We start from the raw sequence: 21,520 nt of genomic DNA, 5'->3' as shown, positions 1-21,520 counted from the left end.
TTTTTTTTTTCCCAAAATCAGTTTTTCTAGAGGTTGGTTATTCTCACTAATTTTATCTCTCTGAACTTCAATTTCACTATATAACAATACTTCTATTGTGTTCAAATTATTAGTCTATTAAGTAACTTTAGTTTTCATTCAAATGTATGCTTCTTTCTTTCTTGGTAAGTTTCAGACGTCAGTTCTAAAGTCAAAGTTTGACCAGTAGACCAGGCAAGCTTTAGGCTCAACTCACCTCTTTTGGCACTTTACAATCCTCACCTAGACAAGGCTTTGGGATCCAGTCTGGAGCCTGCACCCCACTCATGGTATGGAGAGTTCTATAAATTAATCCCCTGTAGGTTTCTGATGCTAAAATATCTTCTCCCAATGAAATGTTGTTTGTTCATGCAACAATACCATATTGTGATTTTTAAAACAATTACCATGACTTTGTAAATATGTATTCATATCTGCTAGGGTAAGAATTTCTCTTTAAAATGTTCCTCAAAATTAACTAAGCTATTAGTAGATCCTTATTCTTTCATAGACATTTTAGAATGAATTTGTCTAGATCCTCAAAAAGGTTTTTAAATTCATATTGTATTAATATCATAATCACACATATTTCTGGAATAAATGTGATATTTTGGATACATGCATACCATGTGTAAAATCAGGGTATTTAGGATACCCATTACCTCAAATATTTATCATTTCCTTGTATTAAGAACATTTCAAATCTTCTTCTCTAGTTATTTTTAAATATACAATAAATGATTGCTAATTATAGCACCCAACTGTGCTATTGAAAACTAGAGCTTTTTCCTTCCATCTAACCGTATGTTTGTACTGATTGAACAACCTCTCTTCCTCCCTGTAATTCACACTTCCTACCCTCTGGGAACCATCATTTAACTCTCTCCCTCCATGAGATCACCTTTTTTAGCTCCCACCCATGAGTGAGAATATATATTTGCCTTTCTGCGCCTGGGTTATTTCCCTTAACATGATGGTCTTCAGTTCCCTCTCTGTTGCTGCAAATGACAACATTTTGTTTTTTGTGGGTCTGAATAGCATTCAATTTTGTATATATGCCACATATGCTTTATCTATCCCTCTGTTGATGGATACTTATGTTGATTCCGTATCTTGGCTATTGTGAATAGTGTTGCAGTAGACAAAGGAGTTCAAATATCACTACCCAGTAATGAGATTGCTGAATCATATAGTGGTGTTATTTTTGTTTTTTTTTTTAAGAAACTTCCATAATGTTTTCTTTGTTGGCTATACTAATTTACATTCCCACCAACAGTGTCTAAGAGTTCTCCTTTTCTGCATCTTACCAGCATTTATTATTTTTTGTCTTTTTGATAACAGCCATTTTAACTGGAGTGAGATAGTATCTCATTGTAGTTTTCATTTGCATTTCACTGATAATAGTGATGTTGAGCATTTTTTCATATATCTGTTAGTCATTTGTCTTCTTTCGAAAAATGCGTATACAGATCATTTACTTACATTTTAATGAGGTTATTTGTGCATTTGGGGGGGGTGTTTGTTCATTTGTTCATTTTTTTGTTGTTTGTGTTCCAGGTATAAGAGCTTTTTGGTGAAATGTGTAGGTTTATACATACACACACATATATATGTATGTGTGTAAGATTATCTTGTCTGCAAAGAGAAATAATTTGACTTTGTTTGCTAATTTGGTTGCCTTTTATTTATTTCTCTTCCTGATTGTTCTAGCATTTCTAGTCCTTGTCATATTCCAATTCTTAGAGAAAAAACTGTCCACTTTTTCCCATTCAGTATGATGTTATTGGTGGATTTGTCACATATGAACTTTATTGTGCATAATTTGCTTTTTCCTGCATTTATTGAGATTATCCTATGGGTTTTATCCTTCATTCCGTTGATGTGATGTATCACATTTAATGATTTGTGCATGTTGAAAACATTCTTGTATCCTGAGATAAATCCCACTTTATCATAGTGTATTATCTTTTTGATATGTTGTTAGATTTGATTTGCTGGCATTTTTTAAGGATTTTTCATCTATTTTCATCAGACACATTGGCCTGTAGTTTTCCTTTTTTGTTGTGTCCTTGTCTGGTTTTAGTATCAAGGTAATATTGTTCTCATAAAATGAATTAGGAAGAGTTCCATCCTTTTTAATTTTTTGGAATGATGTTAGAAGAATTGGTTTTAGTTACTTCATTTTTATAAGACTGGTTAGAATTCAGCAGTAAAGCCATTCAGTCCTGGAATTTTCTTGGTTAGAAGACTTTTGATTACTAATTCAATCTTATTACTTGTTATTGGTCTGTTCACGTTTTCTATTTCTTCCTGGTTCAATCGGTAGATTGTATGTGTCTGGGAAGGTATCCATTTTCTCTAGGTTTTCCAGTTTGCTAGAGTATAGTTGTTCACAAATAGTCTCTAATTATACTTTGCATTTTTTGTGGTATCTCCTCTAATGTCTCTTTTTTTTCAGTTCTGATTTTATGTGGTTCTTCTCTGTCTCTTTTTTGTTTTTTCCTTGGACTAGCTACCGCTTCATTAATTTTTTCTTTTTTAAAAAGAAATCTGTTTCATTATATTGATTCTTTGTAACTTTTAAGTCATGATTTCATTTAGTTCTGCTCTGATCTTTGTTATTTCTTTACTAATAAGGGTTTGGTTTCTTCTTGCATTTCTAGTTCCTTGAGGTGCATCAATCAGGTTGTTTACTTTAAATCTTTCTACTTGATTGATGTAGGCAATTTTTTTTGGTATTAAATTCTCTCTTAACCCTGCTTTTGCTGTATCTCATAAGTGTTGGAATGGTGTTTTTCCATTTTCACTCATTTCAATAAATCTTTTTATTTCCTTCTTTATTTCATTTTTGAACCGATAGTTGTTCAGAATCATGTTGTCTAATTTGCATGTATTTGCACACTGTCCAAAGTTCCTGTTATCAATTTCTAGTTTTATTCCATTGTGTTCTGAGAATATACTTGATAATATTTCAATTTTTAAAATTTGTTGAGACTTGTTTTGTGGCCCAGCTTATGGTCTATCCTTGTGAATGGTCCATATGCCGGTGAGAAGAACATGTATTCTGTAGCTGTTGGATGAAATGTTTAAATGTCTGTTAGGTCCATTTGGCCTAAAGTACAGTGTAAATCCAATATTTCTGTATTGATGTTCCTTCTACATGATCTATATAATGCTGAGAGCCTATCTTTCCCTTTACATCTACTATTAGGTGTATATATCTGGGTTCTTCCATGGCAGGTACATATATATTTAAAATTGTTATATCATCTTTCAAACTGACATTATTATATAATGGCATTCTTTGTGCATTTTTACTGGTTTTGACTTTAAGTCTATTTTAGCTTATGTAACTATAGCTAGATACTCCTGCTGACTTTTCGATCCCATTTGTATGGAATATCGTCTTTATCCCTTTATTTTTAGTCTATATGTGTCTTTACAGGTGAAGTGAGTTTCTTGTAGGCAGCAGATAATTGAGTCATATTTGTTTTTATTCATTCGGCCAGTTTATATTTTTAAGTAGGGAATTTAAACTGTTTCCACTCAGGGTTATCATTACAGGTGAGGACTTATTCCTGTCATTTTGTGACACTTTTTTTCTGGTTGATTTTCATATGCTTTGTCCCCTTTTTCTTCTTTTATTTTTTATTATTGGGTATTTTTTTTTCAGTAGTGTTAATGTTTGACTCCTTTCTCTTTCTCATTTGTCTGCTCTCTCAGTGGGTATTATACTTTCATGTGTTTTCATGATTGTGGAGATCATTCTTTCACTTGCAGATATATGACTCCCTCAAGCACTTCTGGTAGGAAATGCTGTATCACCACTAGACCATGACAGGTCTACTGGAAATAAACTTCCTCAGTTTTTGCTTGTTTGGGAAAGACTTGCTTTCTGTCTCATTTTTTGAAGAATGTCTTTGCTGTCTATAGTATTCTTGCCTTACAGTTTGTATTTTGTTATTGTTATTTGTATTTTGTTCATTTGTTTTTGTTTTCAACACTTTAATTGTCTTACCCCCATTCTCTTCCCTCCTATAAGGTTTCTGTTGAGAAAATAGCTGTTAGTCAGATGACGATGCCCTTATATGCAACTTGATGCTTTTCTCTGGCTGTTTTTAGGATTATGTCTTTGACTTTTCATAGTTTGACTATAATATGCTTTGAGAAGACCATTTTGGGTTGAATCTACTAGGGAGATTAAGCTTTCTGTATTTGGATGTCTATATCATTTGCCAGAATTGGGTAATTTTAAGCTATTTTTTCATTAAATACCTTTCAGATTCCTTTAATTTTCTCTTTGTCTTATGGGACGCCACAAATTCAAGTATTTGTTTGCTTTATAATATCCCATATGTCATATAGACTTTTCTCTTTTTTATTAACTAACTGGGTTATTTCAGAAGACCTATCTTCAAGTACAAAAAATTATTTCTTTGCTCAATCTAGCCTATTGTTAAAGTTCTTTGTTGTATTTTTATTTTTTTCATTGAGTTGTTCATTTCTAGAATTTGTTTAGTTATATTTTACTATATCTATGACTTTGTTAAATTTCTCGTTCAGATTCTGAACTGTTTTCCTGATTTATTTCTATTTTTATCTGTATTCCTTTGTATCTCACTGACTTTAATATTGTTCCTTTGAATATTTTTCTCACATTTAACAGATTTTATTTTCTTTGGGATGTATTACTGAATAATTATTGTGTTCCTTTGGAGGTGCCATGTTTCCTAGCTTTCTCATGTTTCTTGTGTTTTTATATTGATATCTGTGCATCTGTGTAACAGATACTTCTTCCAATTTTACAATTTGGTTTTTGAAGGAAAAGGCTTTCCCTCTAGATATATCTATAGTGTTGGCTGGGTAGAGTACCTGTGTTCTGATGCTCGGTGGGCACAGTAGTGTAGTCTCCATATGATTTCTTTGGCTATAAGAAGCATCAGTGGTATTGGTGAGTTCCTCAGTGGCTTAGCCTGTGGTTGTTAATGGAGACTGTGGTGAAGCTTTGCTGAGGAATGGGACACCAGGCAGGCTGGTCCTCAGGTACCAGTGATGGTGGCAGCAAGCTAGGCATGCTTGTTATCAGATCTTGGGTGATGTACAAAAATGCCAATGGGGTAGGGGTTTGGGTGGATGGGTCCCAGGGCCCCCCAGCAACTTGCTTAGGTGCCAGCAATGGTAGTGGTGGGCCCAGAAGGTAAGTGAGTCCTCTAGTCCCTGGGTAGCATGCAGGACATCAGTAGTGGCAGTACCAGTGGCAGGCCAACCCTCAGGCCTCCAGGTAGTACATGCAGGTACTGCTTATGTTTTTCAAAAAACAAAATTTAGTTTCATCTTTTTTAAAATTTTCTTTCCTTTTATTATAATTCTCCTTATATTTGTTATTTTTTTATAAATCCTATAGACTTATATTGCTCTTTCCCTAGATTTATTTTTTATCCCAGAATGTAACTTTTTTCTGTTATGTTTGACTTGAATTACCTTTGGCCTAATATTGAAATTGTTACTCCATTATTGTTTTGGTTCATTTTCTCTGTCTTTTTTTTCATAATTTCTTTATAATTTTCTACCTCAAGAGTATTTATTTGTATTGTAATTTTTAAAAACTTTCATCTCAGAGTATTTATATTTTGAATTAAAATTTATTACAATTACTGTTACTGTTACTGTTACATTAAAATTACACTATATTATTTAATATATTTGTCATACCTTATTTATTTTTCTTCTCATATTGGGAAGATATTTTTATTGATTATGATATTATATGATTCAGTTTTATTCTTCTATTGGTTATTCCTAAATTGTTTAACCCATTTTTATGTTTATTTTAAATTTATTTTAATTTCAAATTATTAAACTAATTATAGGTTATCTATAACTTCTTCCAATCCTTAGTTATATTTCTTCAAACTTTTTTCCATTATTTCTTTTTCCTCCTTGTATTTCTACATGTTTTGGTATTTCCTCTCTTTAACCTTATTTTAACTTCTACATTTTAATTATCTCCTATTTTATACTTTTCTTTTGACTTTTCCTATTTTCTTCTCTAATAGCCACTTGACTTCCAGTTTACAATTCCTTTCTCAGTTATACACACTTATTCTGTCATTAACCCCATTTGATTGAGTTCTTTATTTCAGCAATTGTATTTTTAAATTATAGCATCTACACTTAATTCCTTCTCTAACTACTTGTTCTTGCTTAGTATTTGTAGTAATCTCTTTTATACATTTAAGAATATATATTGAGCTTAGTTGAAATTCATATACTCTCTGGCCAATTGATTGTTTTATTTGGTTATATTATTGCATTCTTAAAATATCTTAACATTTCTCTCTCATGAATTAAAATTTCTTTGGAGGTGCCAGCAATTTTGACTAATTTTTTATTATTATTTTAGGGATTATTTGAAGGCCCAAGCCATAGGTTTTGCTCCTGTTAGTGAGTTTAAGAGTGGACAAATTTATATCAAAAGAAATGTGTCTCAGGGTAGAGAACCTCTAACGTTCTAATCGGGATTCTAATGTTCCCATTTCTGTACCATCACATCCAGGTTACCCTGCCTCTCCATATACATCTTTGCACCTCTTCCCCAAATGCTACTTTTCAACGTGTATTTTGCAGTCTACTAATCTACTGAGTGTGGTGGGGTTCCTTGGGAGAAAAGGATAACCAGGGAATAATGGTATCCACCTGCAATTTTGTTTTTCTTCCAACTTCAGCTGAACACCAATGTTAGCCTAATACAATTCATCTTTTGGGGCTGACACTGCACTGATGATGTTTTGTCTGCTTTGCAGTGATGATGGGACAGGGAAATTCCTCAGAGAAATATGGGGGAGAGAATAAAGTACCTATCTAGAAAGCACTGGTCCAATCTGTCTTAATCTATGATGCCTGACCTTCTTCCATTCTAGACTGCTTTAAAATCCCTCAGTTGTATGAAACCACATTCCATCTCTACAGGATTTCTTGATGGTTTTTCTGTTAGTATTAAGAATTCCAATCTTCCCTTCATATTGTAGTATCTCCTATGGTAGGCTTAAAGAGAAAGTCATCAGCCTGGATTACTTAGCCTTCTTAACCAAAAGATATTTCAGTTTTCAAGTAAAAAATAAAATTCAACATTGTACTCTGTAGGATCATGGGTAACTTATTCACTTCAGTGTCCTCATCTTTAAAATAAAGGGTTGCTATCAGGATTACATGATGCATGTTAAGTACCTAGAGCTGTGTGTGATATAGTCATGCACAATAAATAATAGCTGTTATTTTTAATATTTTTAAGTTAAAATCATTATATAGCAAATATATCCAGTTGATTTATAAGGGATAAAAACACTTCCTGGTTTCTGGATCTACCCTGAAATTGAATACCTCTCACTATAGTCCTGCCATTGACTCTACAAGGTGTTGAAACTTGAAGAGAACAGTGGTATATCAAATGCTTTAAGACTTGCTTCAATAGAATACACATTCCCTAGAAACTTCTCCACGTAGTGGAAAATAAAGTTAAATGTACCATGTAAGACCTGGAAGGAGTAGGAAGGTAATCAAGCCCAATAAATATCTTTGAAGTTTCAGAATTAATTTATTGTGTAATCAGTAACTTGGACTTCAGAAGCATCAATATTTTTTACTTTTGTATTTTCTGAAATTTTTCTTGCATTTATTAATTGAAAGTTTTGTCTGTTTTGTTAAACTTTGAAGAAAATAGTGCCATTATTTGAGCTGAAGTGTAACCAAGAAAGTAATGTATCCCCAAGAGCCAGGCATGGTGGAGGCAGCTTATCAAGGTAAAGAACCCCCAAAAAGAAAGGTTGGTTTCAGGGTAGACAGTGAAGATGTATGGTTCAGCTAAATGTCTTTTATAAAGTCGCATGGAGATCTCTCCCAGAGAGATCTAAATCCCTGGATGTTTCTGAGAGCTTATAAAAGAACACCAACCTCTTGAAACAGCATCATAATCAGACATCTATCTTGACTTCCATTTCTAACTGCCAAGACCAAATATGAGTCAACACTTCCAATCTACACCCAGAAATGCAAGGCTCTGTGGCAACACTATATTATTCCAAAATAGCACATTACTTTGTTTAAAGATCATTTCTAATACTCAACTGTTCACTCATTTGTGTTTGACTACTGGCATTAGTATTAGCCTATGTCAAGGATGCCAATAACAACAAAGAAATTTTTTTAAATTAAATCAGTTTTACACTTTCCTCCACAAATATTACCAGGTTTTTCATGCAGTTGCTTGCTCTATATTTGTTCATCAACCTCGTAGGAAGCTTCTGCCTCAGTCTCTTTACTTCTTCCTTACTGACCCCTCATCTCTTTACCTCTATTTTCTATTCAGCTTAAACTTTATAATTCATCATTAACACCCCTCTCTTTATCAATATCTGCAAGTATCTTTTATCCATTTTCCTTCCAAGACAGACAGCAGCAGCTAACACAACCCTGGGCTCAGACGAATGCAACTGTCCATCTTTTCCAGTTCTATACCAGGACTGCTGAGTGCCATGGGTGCATCACACATTTGTGCAAGTATCTGTTATTACACACCTGACATTTCAACCTCTGTTGAGTCTTCATCACTGACTGACTACCATTTATACTCAGGGGTTCTCAACCGTGATTTACATGTTAGAATCCTGGGACGCTTTTTAATAATCCTAATAACTGAGGCCTCATACAAAAACAATAAAATCAGATCCTCTCATGATAGGATCCAGGCATCACTAACTTTTAAAGGTCTCCCAGATGATTCTAATGAGCAGCCAGGGTTTAAGGTGGTGTTTGCAGGCTTTGTAGCACATAATTATGACCTGGGAATTACTAAAAGTACTTATGTCTGAGTCCCACCCTCAGAGATTATGATTATTTTGTTTGAAGTACAACCTGATATGTTTGACAACCCTCCAGGTGATTCCAAAATGCAGACAAAGGTAAGACCCACTGGTTAGAGCCACTGTGTCTCAGCCTCCCACCTTTTCCCTTCACATTCACAGCAGACAACATTGCTTTCTTCTTCACAGAGAAAATAAAATCTATCAAAAAAGGATTTTCTTATCCTCCCTTTCTGCCACCAAAGTTAGAAACAGTCCTCCTCGTATCATTACTCTCTTCACTTCTTTTCTGGTTCTGTCTCTTCCCACAGTCTCTGTGCTTTCATTCCATTAATTACTCCCATTCTTTCCCTGTATCTGCTTCACTTCCATGAGTATTTAACATGATCTACTCAAACTCATCCTAAGGGAAACCCTTCCTCCAGTATCTGTTTCTAATTACCATCCTATCTTTGTTATCTGTTCAGAACCAAACATCTTGAAACTATTGTGCACCCCAGCTATCTCCTCTTCCTCATTTGTCAGTCTTTTTTTTTTTTTTTGTTACATTTTATTATCCATTTATTCCCAACAACAAAGAAACCAGTGGCGTGACCTCATTGTCACAAAGTTTAGCATGTACTTCTCAACCTTTAACTTCCCTAAACTCTCAGCAATATTTGACCCTGCTAACTTTACCCAATCGTCTTGAAGTCTTTCATCTCCCTTCGGAGTTTATAAATCCATATTCTTCAGTTCTTCCCCCCCGCCCCCCAACTCTGTGGTTGTTCTTTCTGTTTCAGTTGCAGGTTGTGCTTCCTCTGTTCTTTTACATGATGGTGTCCCTCAGGCTTCTGTCACTGGAATTATCTACCTCTGATGTTACATGTTCATTGTTTTCTGTGGCTTCAATTTCATATTTTATGCTCATCACTCCTCTGTGCATGTAAAACTCACAGACACAGAGAAGAATTATAACTCATTTTAATTTCTATTTCAGAAATGTTATTCTGTGGATTGACATTGAGCTTGGGGATGGGGAACTAAGTAGAACATTCCATACCGAGAACCTCAAAGATTGAAACTATTTCCCCCAGCTTAGCCTGCATTGTGTGTTCAGGGTCTACAGATTTACCTGTTGTTTCAGTATTACACCTAGGATTCCGGTAATCTATTTTCTTTCTACTTGTAGAGTACAAATTTCCTATATAACCGCCATCCCACTCCCACCCCGACCCTGCTGCCTCACCTATTCCTCTGCCAACTTCAATTGCATTTCTTACCCAGCTGACTTCCCATCATATTCCTCTAGAAAACCTTACTGAAACCCCTAAGGTTTTCTGCAAATTAAATCCCTATATTATTGCAGATCATAATACCATTAGGGAAATATTCTCCCCAAGAATAAACTTTGACTCTAAATTTAATAAAACCACACATCAAATTAGTTGATAATACATAAAGAACTTATCACAGTTGTAAACACATAGGGAACACTTAATAAATGATAGCTATTTAGAGTTCATTGAAAAATAATTTCTGATATCGTATTAAAATAAATGATTAAAATAAATATTAAAATATTAATGCAAAGTAATGGATATTGTTATTTAATATTTATCATAAGTATCATGCCTAATGACAGCTTAAATGGACAGAATAAAAGTCCAAACAGAAGACTCATTCAGTTTCTATCAGTGTTTTGTAATAGAAAAAACATTAGCAAGAGACTCAGATGATTTTGTGTGATCATATGTAAAGAATTTACTCATTCTAAGCCTAGTTTGTTCATGAGTAAAACAGAAACCCAGGCTTGTTTATTGCAAAGGTCCTTTCAGTCCTAAAATTATTTGATGCTGCAAAAATAATTTGAAATAGTCACCAATCAGCTTAAGACAGAGAATGCTGCTCAGAATGCTGAATCTCTGCCAGATGCCCTCAAAGATTGCATTTCCCTCCCTTCCTCACAGAGATGTCCACAATTGTAAATGTTTTCATGAATGAATGCATGCACTTACAAGTAAAGTGTTGTTCACTTTTGTGCTTGAACCTTCAAAAATTATATTTTGCTGTGTAAAATTTCTAAGTTAACTTTTTGCTTATGCATATGAGATTCATACATTTGGATGTATACTAATGATGGGATTTGAACATCTATATTCATGAATTAGGTCACTCTGTATTTTTCTACACTGGTCCTTGCCTGGTTTGGGTACTAAAGTTTATACTGTGCTTAGTTGGCCCTCCTGGCTGTAGGTTCCACATGCATGGATTCAACCAATTGCAAATTTAAAATATTTGAAAAAATAAGACTTACATCTCTACTGAACATGTACAGGCTAGTCTTCTTCTCATTATTCCCTGAATAATACAGTGTAACAATTGTTTGCATAGCATTTATACTGTATTCAGGATTATAAGTAACCTAGAAATACATTTAAAGTATACAAAAGGATGTGCATATGTAATATGCAAGTACTATACCATTTTATATAATGGACTTAAGCATCTGTGGATTTTGGTGCCCGCAGGAGGTCCTGGAACCAAACCCTATGAAAAATGAGATACTACTGTGTATATATGTGATATATTTAAATGTATGTGTTATATATGTTGTATATAAATATTTGTAATTTATATACATATATGCTTATATAAAATGAGGTAGAAAATGTTTTGTCACTTTATATTTTCTAGAAGAATTTTTATGTATTTGATCATATCCCTAAGTGTTTGGTAGAACTCACCTAAAAATCAGTCAGATGTGGTGTTCTCTTGGTAGGAAAATTTTAAATACTGATTTAACTTCTATACTAATTAGAGTTATTGGATATTCTCATTTTTCTTGAGTCATTTTTTGGTGTCTTATATTTTTCTAGTAATTTCATTTATTTAAGTTTTTGTATTTGTTTTTCAAGTTGTTCATCTTTTATAACGCTTCCAACTACAGAATGAGATGCCAGTTTCTTTGTTCAGATACCACTCACTTTATTTCCTTGGGCATTTTCCTTACGTGGCTTCATTCTATAACAAGCACCTATACCCTTTAAGGAAAGTGGAAAAACCAGCAAACTACTATTCAGTTCACAAGCCTGATGACTTCTATGTACATAGCTCTTACTCTTCTCATTGTGTCTGGCAGGAAGGTGGTGAAATATTGATGGGAGCCTGTCCAGTATTCAGTGAGGACAGCTAGGAGGTGGCTTTTCCCAACTATAGGTTGATTGAAAAAGTGGACCTTTTGTTCTCAGACTTAGACCTTAGTCAATTAAGGAATAATAGTAAAGAGTAGATTGGGCAACCAATGATTGCCTTAACTATTAGAAGGGGCTAATAACTGAGCAATATTATTAGTTCCTAGTCTTTCCAATTCATCAAAGCACAAATTTATTCTTTCTAGAACAAAGTTCTTTCTATAGCTTTGTTATAAAACTTTCAGTTTCTCTACCGTACATCTAAAGTTCCAACTCCTCAGGGTGCAATTGTCTTCCACAAGTTATTTCCAATTTACCTCCTCTGTCTTATCCATCAGCCGACCCTCCCAAACCCTGAAGGTTCTACTTTTCCAAGCTATACACAATCCTAATACTTCCCTTATCTGTGTTTTTCTAAAGTTATTTGCTTTCAGACTGTCCTTGCTCTTTTCTATCCCCCAAAACTCACTTACTGAAAATGTTCACTGCTTTCAAAGATTGGGCCTAATTCTACTTTCAACATGAATGTCCATCATCCCTATAAGAATTAATAATATTTCACATGAATCATCCTCTTCATGATTAGTTTGTGTCCATTATATCACTGCTTCTAATTAATATTTGCTAAAGAAATAAATAAAAATCTTCTTCTTTTGGATTCTGAGATCCTGAAGATAGAAATTATTCTATCTTATTCTATCTTATTCTATCTTATCTATACCCACCATATTCACCTATAATTCCTCAAAAAGAATTAAACAGTATGATCTACATAGTAAATATTAAACATGATGTCCAATAAATTAGATTGAAAACTAGAATTGGTGAATAAAGAAGAAACATGAGACAGTAAGAAAGTCACTGATGTTATAATGATATTAGTAATTTCTCATTTTCCCTCTACTTGCATTGTTAAATGAAAATAGTACTCAGTACCTTTCCAGGAAAAATACTAACAAAATCTAAGGTTATGGCAACATTTCTGACGGCACTCTGAGGATCATTCCTGCATGCTTAAAAGAATCTGCCATTTCGTAAGGACATTGCTATAACCTTAAAGTGGGTTATCTTCTCTCCTAGGAGACAGGGCAGGAAACTCAGGTGTACTTTGTTTCCACTTGCATTTCTCTCTTCTGACTGGGTGACACTGTGAATTTGGGTTAGGTCTGGGAAGGTGGTGGGTGACAATTACAAACTAGGCCTTTCAATCTTTCAATCACATCTCTGACCTTTCAAATGTGGAAATGTGCTTTCTTCCTACGCCCCAAATGGCCTCTTTTTGACTGATTTATGTTGGATTTACTTCCATTCAAATTGAATTTTTATTTTTCATTGAGCACATGAGCTAAAGTAGATTCCTCAGTAAAGGCTGGAGGAATTAAATGTCAGCTGAATGAATTTATGTTTTCCTTATTTGCATTCTATCTAATTATCTTTTTTATATGCTGCCTTAAAATTGTATATTTTTAAAAATTCTTGAAAATTAAAGTTTTTATTTTCTTCTCAATTATCTTCAGTGTTGAGTTCCTCTTTTATTTTAGTATGTGATGATTTCTTATACATGTGTGAAATACATTGGATGATAGAGAGAAGATAAAAAGAGGAAGATAGGAAGTATGTAAGGAAGAAAAATAAAGAAAGAAGAAATCTAAGTGGGATTCAAATATACTTAATTATATCTAGAGAACTGATATGATCGGTTCAACAAAAGTCTGTTTTTATAAGAACAAATGAGCATCTTGAGAGAGAAACCATCTTGAGTTGAAAAAGAACCACCCAGACATGATGACTTTGATCTGGTAAGAACGCATCAATGTAGAAGTAATGTACATTGTTCCTCAGTGCAGAGAAGAACAAAGCATGATTTCTGTTATCCAGTTTTGTTTCCTAGCCCAGATTTCAAAGATTATAGTTGAGTTCTATGAAAAGCAAAGAGACTATAAATAAAACGATGCAATTTCTTAACTAACAACACTATGCAGCGTTAGGAGTAAAAACAGCTATCCTAGGAGGCTTCAGGTGGTGTATCATAAATAGATTCACATTGTACCTTGCTGTCAATCATGGGGTGGTTTTAGGATTATGAAGATCCTTTAAAGCAGTGACAATAATCAGGGAAACATGGAAAACACCCATCAGAAGATAGCAGTGTACCAACAGAGAGGCAGTAGTGCCCAAAAGACTGGAAAGAAGCCCAGTGAATTCTGGTTGAAAGGCATTACCACCCACTGGAGCCCTTAGAAACTGTTTTCCAGGAATTTATTGCAGTGGCCAGGAATAAATGAGTGCCAGCAGTAATGGCATAATGCCCAAAATGGTTGGACTCATTTCTCAGTACATTTGATTCACCCCATCAGGATTTCCAGAGTACTTGACATGGCATTTAGTATGAAATCCTGTATGAACAAATGAAAACTCCCGTATGAATTGATGAGACCCCATCGGTACTCTGAAGCAGATGAAGCCAGAAGAAATTCCACTTACCCACCACCAGCCATCTAAGAGCAAAACTGCTAGAGATCAAATCTTGGTGCTTCTTTCCTTTCACTTGATAAGCATGAAGTTAGAAATATCAGTAGACAAAACAAAAACTCTTAGAAAACTTTAGATCATTTCCTGAAAAATCTATATTAGGCTAGTACAAACATAATTGTGGTTTTTGCAATTACTTTTAATGGCAAAAACTTCAATTACTTTTGCACCAACCTAATAGATTCATTGTATTTCTTTTCTTCTTTATTTTTTTACAGACAGGGTTTCAATCTGTCACCCAGGATGCAGTACAGTGGCACAATCACAGCTCACCATAGCCTCAACCTCCTGGGCTCAAATGATCCTCCTACCTCACCCTCCTGAATAACTGAGACCACAGGCATGTGCCACCATGTCTGGCTAATTTTTAATTTTGTGTAGATACGGGGTCTCCCTGTGTTGCCCAGGCTCATTGTATTTCTTAAAAATGCAACTTCCTGCTGCAAGACACAAACTTCTTTTAAAATAGCCAAATTCAACACTTTTAAAAGACATAACCTCATTCTTTTGTTTGTTTGTTTTTGTCATTTTAAATCTTTACAGTAACTACAATTATGTTCCTTTTTTAAATTTTACTTTCTAATTTGTGAGTACATAGTAGGTGCATGTATTTATGGGGTTCATGGGCTGTTTTGATACAAGCATGCGATGCATAATAGTCACATCATGGAGCACTGGGGTATCCATACCCTTGAGCATTTATCCTTTTTGTTACAACCTAATCCAATTATAGTCTTTTAGCTATTTTAAAATGTACAATTAAGTTATCATTGGCTGTTATCACCCTGTTGTGCTATCAAAACCAAAGTCTTGTTCATTCTTTCTAACTACTTTTTGTACCCATTAATCATGTCCCCTATCCCCCAACTATCCTTCTTAGCCTCTGGTAACCATCCTTCTACTCTCCATTACGTTCCTTTTTGTTGTTTGTTTGTTTGGGACGGAGTCTCACTCTTGTCACGCAGGCTGGAGTGCAGTGGTGCGATCTCAGCTCACTGCAACCTTCGCCGCCCAGGTTCAAGTGATTCTCCTGCCTCAGTCTCCTGAGTAGCTAGAATTACAGGCGCCCACCACCATGCTTGGCTAATTTTTGTACTTTTAGTAGAGATGGGGTTTTGCCATGTTGACCAGGCTGGTCTCGAACTCCTGACCTCAGGTGATCCACCTGCCTCAGCCTCCCAAAGTGCTGGAATTACAGGCGTGAGTCACCACGCCTGGCCCATAATATTCCTTTTTTATGCTTAGCATTTATTCCTTCTTTTTCTTGATCCATTTTTCCAATGGTTTGCATATTTTACTAAAGTTTCTAATAAATTAGTTTTCATGTTTTATATATATATATAAAAGTGTGTATATATATATACACACTTTTTTAGTTTATACATTATGCTTTCATCTTCATTGTTTCCTTGTTTCTATTTTCTTTAGGTTTATTGTATTGACTTTTGTTCTACAATCTTGAAGAACACAAAACTCATTAATGTAAGCTTTTATTTTAAGTACTAACTGCCATACTTCAAAATATCATTTAACTATTCCAAAAAGTTGATATTTTGTATCATAGTAGCCATGGGGGCATGCTGCTCAGAATACCATCAAAAGGATGTGCTGTGGGTACAAGGTTGACTGAAAACCTCTAACCACTCCACTCTCTGACCCACTGCGGCATTCACTAAGGCCACACTTTCCTAGGCTGCTCTCGACAGTGACCGAGCATAGCAAGAATACCAGGTTCATTTTGGCTAGATGTAGAAAGCTGTTAGGACAGCCTGGTAACCATCCTTCTACTCTCCATTATGTTCCTTTTTGTTTGTTTCTTTGAGACAGCGTTTCGCTCTTGTCACCCAGGCTGGAGTGCAGTGGTGCCATCTCGGCTCACTGCAACCTCCACCTCTCAGGTTCAAGTGATTCTCCTGCCTCAGCCTCCTGAGTATCTGGGATTACAGGCACCCACCACCACGCCTGGCTAATTTTTGTACTTTTAGTAGAGAGGGGACTCCCATCAGGATGACTGAGGCTTTCTCAGAATTGCACAACTGTCTGAATACCTTCCACCCCAATCCTCCTTCCATTTTAGTTTTTCTTTTCACAGACGTCAGTTCCATATCATAGTCTGAAGTTTCCCTCAGGTTATTCCTGTTCTCTCCCTCTTTATCCTTCAAAGACATTTCCCCAATGTATCCTTGTACATTTAATTCTTCATTGGTATCTCCTCAGAGGACTTGAACAGACAAATGGAACCAAGTATTTTTGTTATTATCCGTTATAAGTGTCTCGAATTTCTAGTATGAATTGTTTCTATGACTCATGATATACGTTTCTTTTTCCTAGCCATTTGAAAGGTCTTTTAACTTCTAACTTAATTTGTCTTGTACCCAGAGAATGTGTACCTTTGAAATCTCTCTATATAGTTGTTATGGTGCTTGCTGAAGAATGGATATTCTATAATTGTTGAGTGTAGAGTTCTTTCTAAGTTCTCTGAAAAAGCATGTTGTGTTGCTCAGATGAAATATCACATAATGCAAGAGGTGTTTAAATATGCCCTTATAATAGTGATTTGTAAACTTATCTTTATACTTATATTGTTTTGCCTTATATATTTGAGACTATTTCATCAAGTATATACAGGTTTTGATGAGTCTTTTGAAAATAACTATTGCTGAATGTTGGCATTTCATGCAATCTGGAAATATCAGTATTTTAATCAGTGAGTTCAGTATTTCGTTTATTTACATTTATTGTATTAATACATTTGTATTTTTCTTTCTCATTTTATGTTTTCTGTCTATTCTATCTTTTTATTCTACCTTTTTCTCATTTCTTCATTCTTTTATATTGACTGCATTGATTTTTATATTACATTAAAATTAGTAGTAATATGTTTTGGGGAGTATTTTCGAAAATTTAGCTTATATTCCTAATGTAAAAAGAGCCCCTTGATTATCTCTCCTGTTAAATACATTCAAAACCTTAGAATATTTTTATTAACTTTTTAATTTTTAAATAACTTTAACTGCTGTTCCAAATGACTTTACATTATTGTCTAATATCTTTGTTCTCTCTTGCTTTCTTGGTAATTTTAATCTCACATATTAAAAATTATTACTTTTTATATAATATTTGTCTGTATTTATTACATACCAAAATTTTTGCATGTTACTATTTTTTGCTTCAGATTTTTTAGGATCATTGTCCTTTTTATTATATACATACTTTAGAAGAAGTTCTTTTAATAAGAGTAAGTTTGCAATAAACTCTCTCTGGTATTAATGAAAAAATATATTGTTATTGTCCACATTCTCTAAATATTTTTCCTAGATTTAAACTTATTGGTGTGGTGAGATTCTTAGAGATTTCTTTTATTTTCCAGTGAGTTGATCAATACATTTAAAAGTATGTTCATTTAGAGTTGAAACTGATTTTCAGTGAAAGGCTTTTAGAATAGTTTAGTCTGCTATAATTCTAGAAACGGTAGTTATTTCTACTATTTTACCCATACACATAATTAAGCTTATCAATGTTTGATATAGATCGATGGATATATCATCTCATATTTCATGAGTTCTAAGGTCACAAGTCATCTACATTACATGAGTTCCTGAGGAAAAAGAGGAATCTGCCACCTCAGAGTTGGGAGACATACTTCTATGTGTTCATTTTTGTGTGTAACATATTGATATAGAGTCAACATATGCCAATTAAGCAACTCTGTGATTTATATTATCTAGTTCAATGAAACAAAACTTAAAAAAGGAATCAGAGCCTGGAAAAGATTACTGTAGAAAAATCACAGTTTGACAATAACACTAACAATACAAGCACAGAAAACAATTAAAAGTAGGAGAGCTGGCAGTTCTATTCCTAGCATGAGGGCTTTTTTGGCCACTGTACAAGATAAAAATAATGACAGTTTAATCAGATCTGACAAGAAGTCAGCCAAGAACTTTAAAATTATCAAGAAGATGATTTTCCATAAAGAGTAACAATTAACATTGTTAAATATAAAACTGGCCTAATTGATTATTGCAGTTTTAAATAAAAAGCTAATATTAGATAAACACACCACAATTAGCAAATTATTTTTAAAATAAAACTTATTTCAAGGGGTGGGAAAAGATATTCCATGTAAATGAAACTCAAAAAAGATCAGGAATAGCTGTACTTATAAAATAGATTTCAAGACAAAAAGTATAAAAAGAGACAAAGAAGGTCATTATATAATGATAAAGAAGTCAATTCAGTGACAGGCTATAATAATTATAAATATATATGTACCCAATGATGGAGCACCCAGAGATATAAAGCAAATATCACTAAAGAGATAGAGTCCAATACAATAGTAGTTGGGAATTTTAACACCCCACTTTCAGTATTGGACAGATTACCTAGACAGAAAACAAACAAACAAACATCAGACTTAACCTGCACTATAGACCAAATTGACCTAACAGACATTTACAGAACTTTTTATCCAACAGCTGCAGAATACACATTATTCTCATCAGCACAAGGAACATTCTCCAGAATAGACCTATGTTCAATCATAAAACAAGTTTCAACAACAACAAAAAAAATAGAAATAATATCAAGTATTTCTGACCACAATTTTGACCACCATTATGGTCATAAATGCTTGATATGATTAGAAATCAATAACAAGAGGAACTTTGGAACGTATACAAACACACAGAGATTAAGCAATATACTTATGAATGACCACTGGGTCAATGAAGAAATTTAGAAGAAAATAAAAAAAAATTTAAACAAATGAAAATAGAAACACAATACATCAAAACTTATAGGATATTGCAAAAGTAGTGCTGAGAGGAAAGTTTATAGAAATAAATGCCTACATCAAAAAAAGTAGAAAAACTTCAAATAACATACCTAACAATGCATCTTAAAGAACTAGAAAAGTAAGAACAAATCAAACATACAATTAATAGAACAAAAGAAATAATAGAGATCAGAGTAGAAATAAATGAAATTGAGATTAAACAAATACAAAGCATCAACAAAATAAAGATATGGCCTTTTGAAAAGATAAACAAAACTAACAAACCCTTAGCCAGACACACTAAGAGAAAAGGAGAGAGAAGACCCAAATAAATAAAATCAGAGATGAAAAAGGAGACATTACAACTGATGCCATATAAATTCAAAAGATAATTACAGATTATTATTAATAACACATGCCAAATACCTAGAAGAAATGGATAAAATCCTAGACACATACAATCTAACAAGATTACGCCATAAAGAAATAGAAAACCCAAATCGATCAGTTACAAGTAATAACATAAAAGGAATAACAACAAGTCTCCTATCAAAAAAATCCCAGGACCTGATGGCTTCACTGCTAAACTCTATCAAACATTTAAAGAAGTAATATCAATCCTTCTCAAATCATTCAAAAAAAAAAAAATAAGAAGGCAGTACTTCCAAACTCATTCAATGAGATCAGTATTACCCTCATAACCAAAACCAGAAAAAAAGAATGACAAAAACAGAAAACTACAGGTCAATATCTCTGACTAACAGAGATGCAAAAATCCTCAACAAAGTACTAGCAAACTGAATTCAACAACACATTATAAAGATCATTCATTATGACCAAGTGGGATTTATCTCTGGGATGCAAGGATGGCTCAACACATGGAAATCAATAGATGTGATACATCACATCAACAGAATGAAGGACAAACCACATAATCATTTCAATAAATGCTTAAAAAGCATTTGATAAAATTCAACATCGCTTCATGATAAAAACTTTCAACATGTTTAGTACAGAAGAAACATACCTCAACACAGTAAAGGCCATATCCAATAAAATTAGTATCATAATGAATAAGGAAAAACTGAAAGCCTTTCCTCTAAGATCTGGAACAAGGCAAGGATGCTCACTTTACCACTTTTATTCAACACAGCACTGGAAGTCCTAGCTAGAACAATTAAACAAGAGAAAGAAATAAAAGTCATCCAAATTGGAAAAGAAGTATTCAAATTACTCTTGTTTGCAGGAAATATGATCTTATATTTAGAAAAACCTGAAGACTCCACTGAAAAACGATTAGAAAATAAATGTACTAAAGCTACAGGATACAAAATAAACATACAAAAATCAGTAGTTTTCCTTTATGCCAATAGCAAACAATATGAAAATGAAACCAAGAAAATAATCCCATTAATGATAGCTACAAATGAAATAAAATACCTAAAAATAAACATACCAAAGTAGCAAAAGAGCTTTACAATGAAAACACTGATAAAAGAAATTAAAGCACACAAAAATTTAAAAATATTCTATGTTCATGGATCAAAAGAACCAATAGTTTTAAATGTTCATACTTTCCAAAGTGGTTTACATATTCAATGCAATCCCTATCAAAATACCAATGACACTCATCACAGAAATAGAAAAAATAATCTGAAAATTCATATGGAGGCAAAAAAGAACTTAAATCGGGAAAGCAATTCTCAGTGGGGGAAAAGAAAATCTGGAGGCATCATATTACCTGACTTTAAATTATACTAAAAATCTAATACTAAAAGTAAGCAAAATAGCATGGTACTGGCATAAAAGCAGACACATAAACCAAAAGAACAACATAGATAACCCAGAAATAAGTCTGCACATTTACATTCAACTCATTTTCAACAAAGGCATGAAGGACACAGATTGGAGAAAGAGTCCCTTCAATAAATGGTGCTGGGATAACTGGATATTCATATGCAGAAGAAGAAAACTAGACTCTTTTATTTATTTATTATTATTATTATACTATAAGTTCTAGGGTACATGTGCATAACGTGCAGGTTTGTTACATATGTATACTTGTGCCACGTTGCTGTGCTGCACCCATCAACTCGTCAGCACCCATCAACTCCTCATTTACATCAGGTATAACTCCCAATGCAATCCCTCCCCCCTTCCCC

This window comes from Mandrillus leucophaeus, unplaced genomic scaffold, assembly GCF_000951045.1.
Source record: "Mandrillus leucophaeus isolate KB7577 unplaced genomic scaffold, Mleu.le_1.0 Scaffold756, whole genome shotgun sequence".
Lineage (NCBI taxonomy): Eukaryota > Metazoa > Chordata > Mammalia > Primates > Cercopithecidae > Mandrillus > Mandrillus leucophaeus.
Note: the sequence above shows the minus strand (reverse complement) of the source record.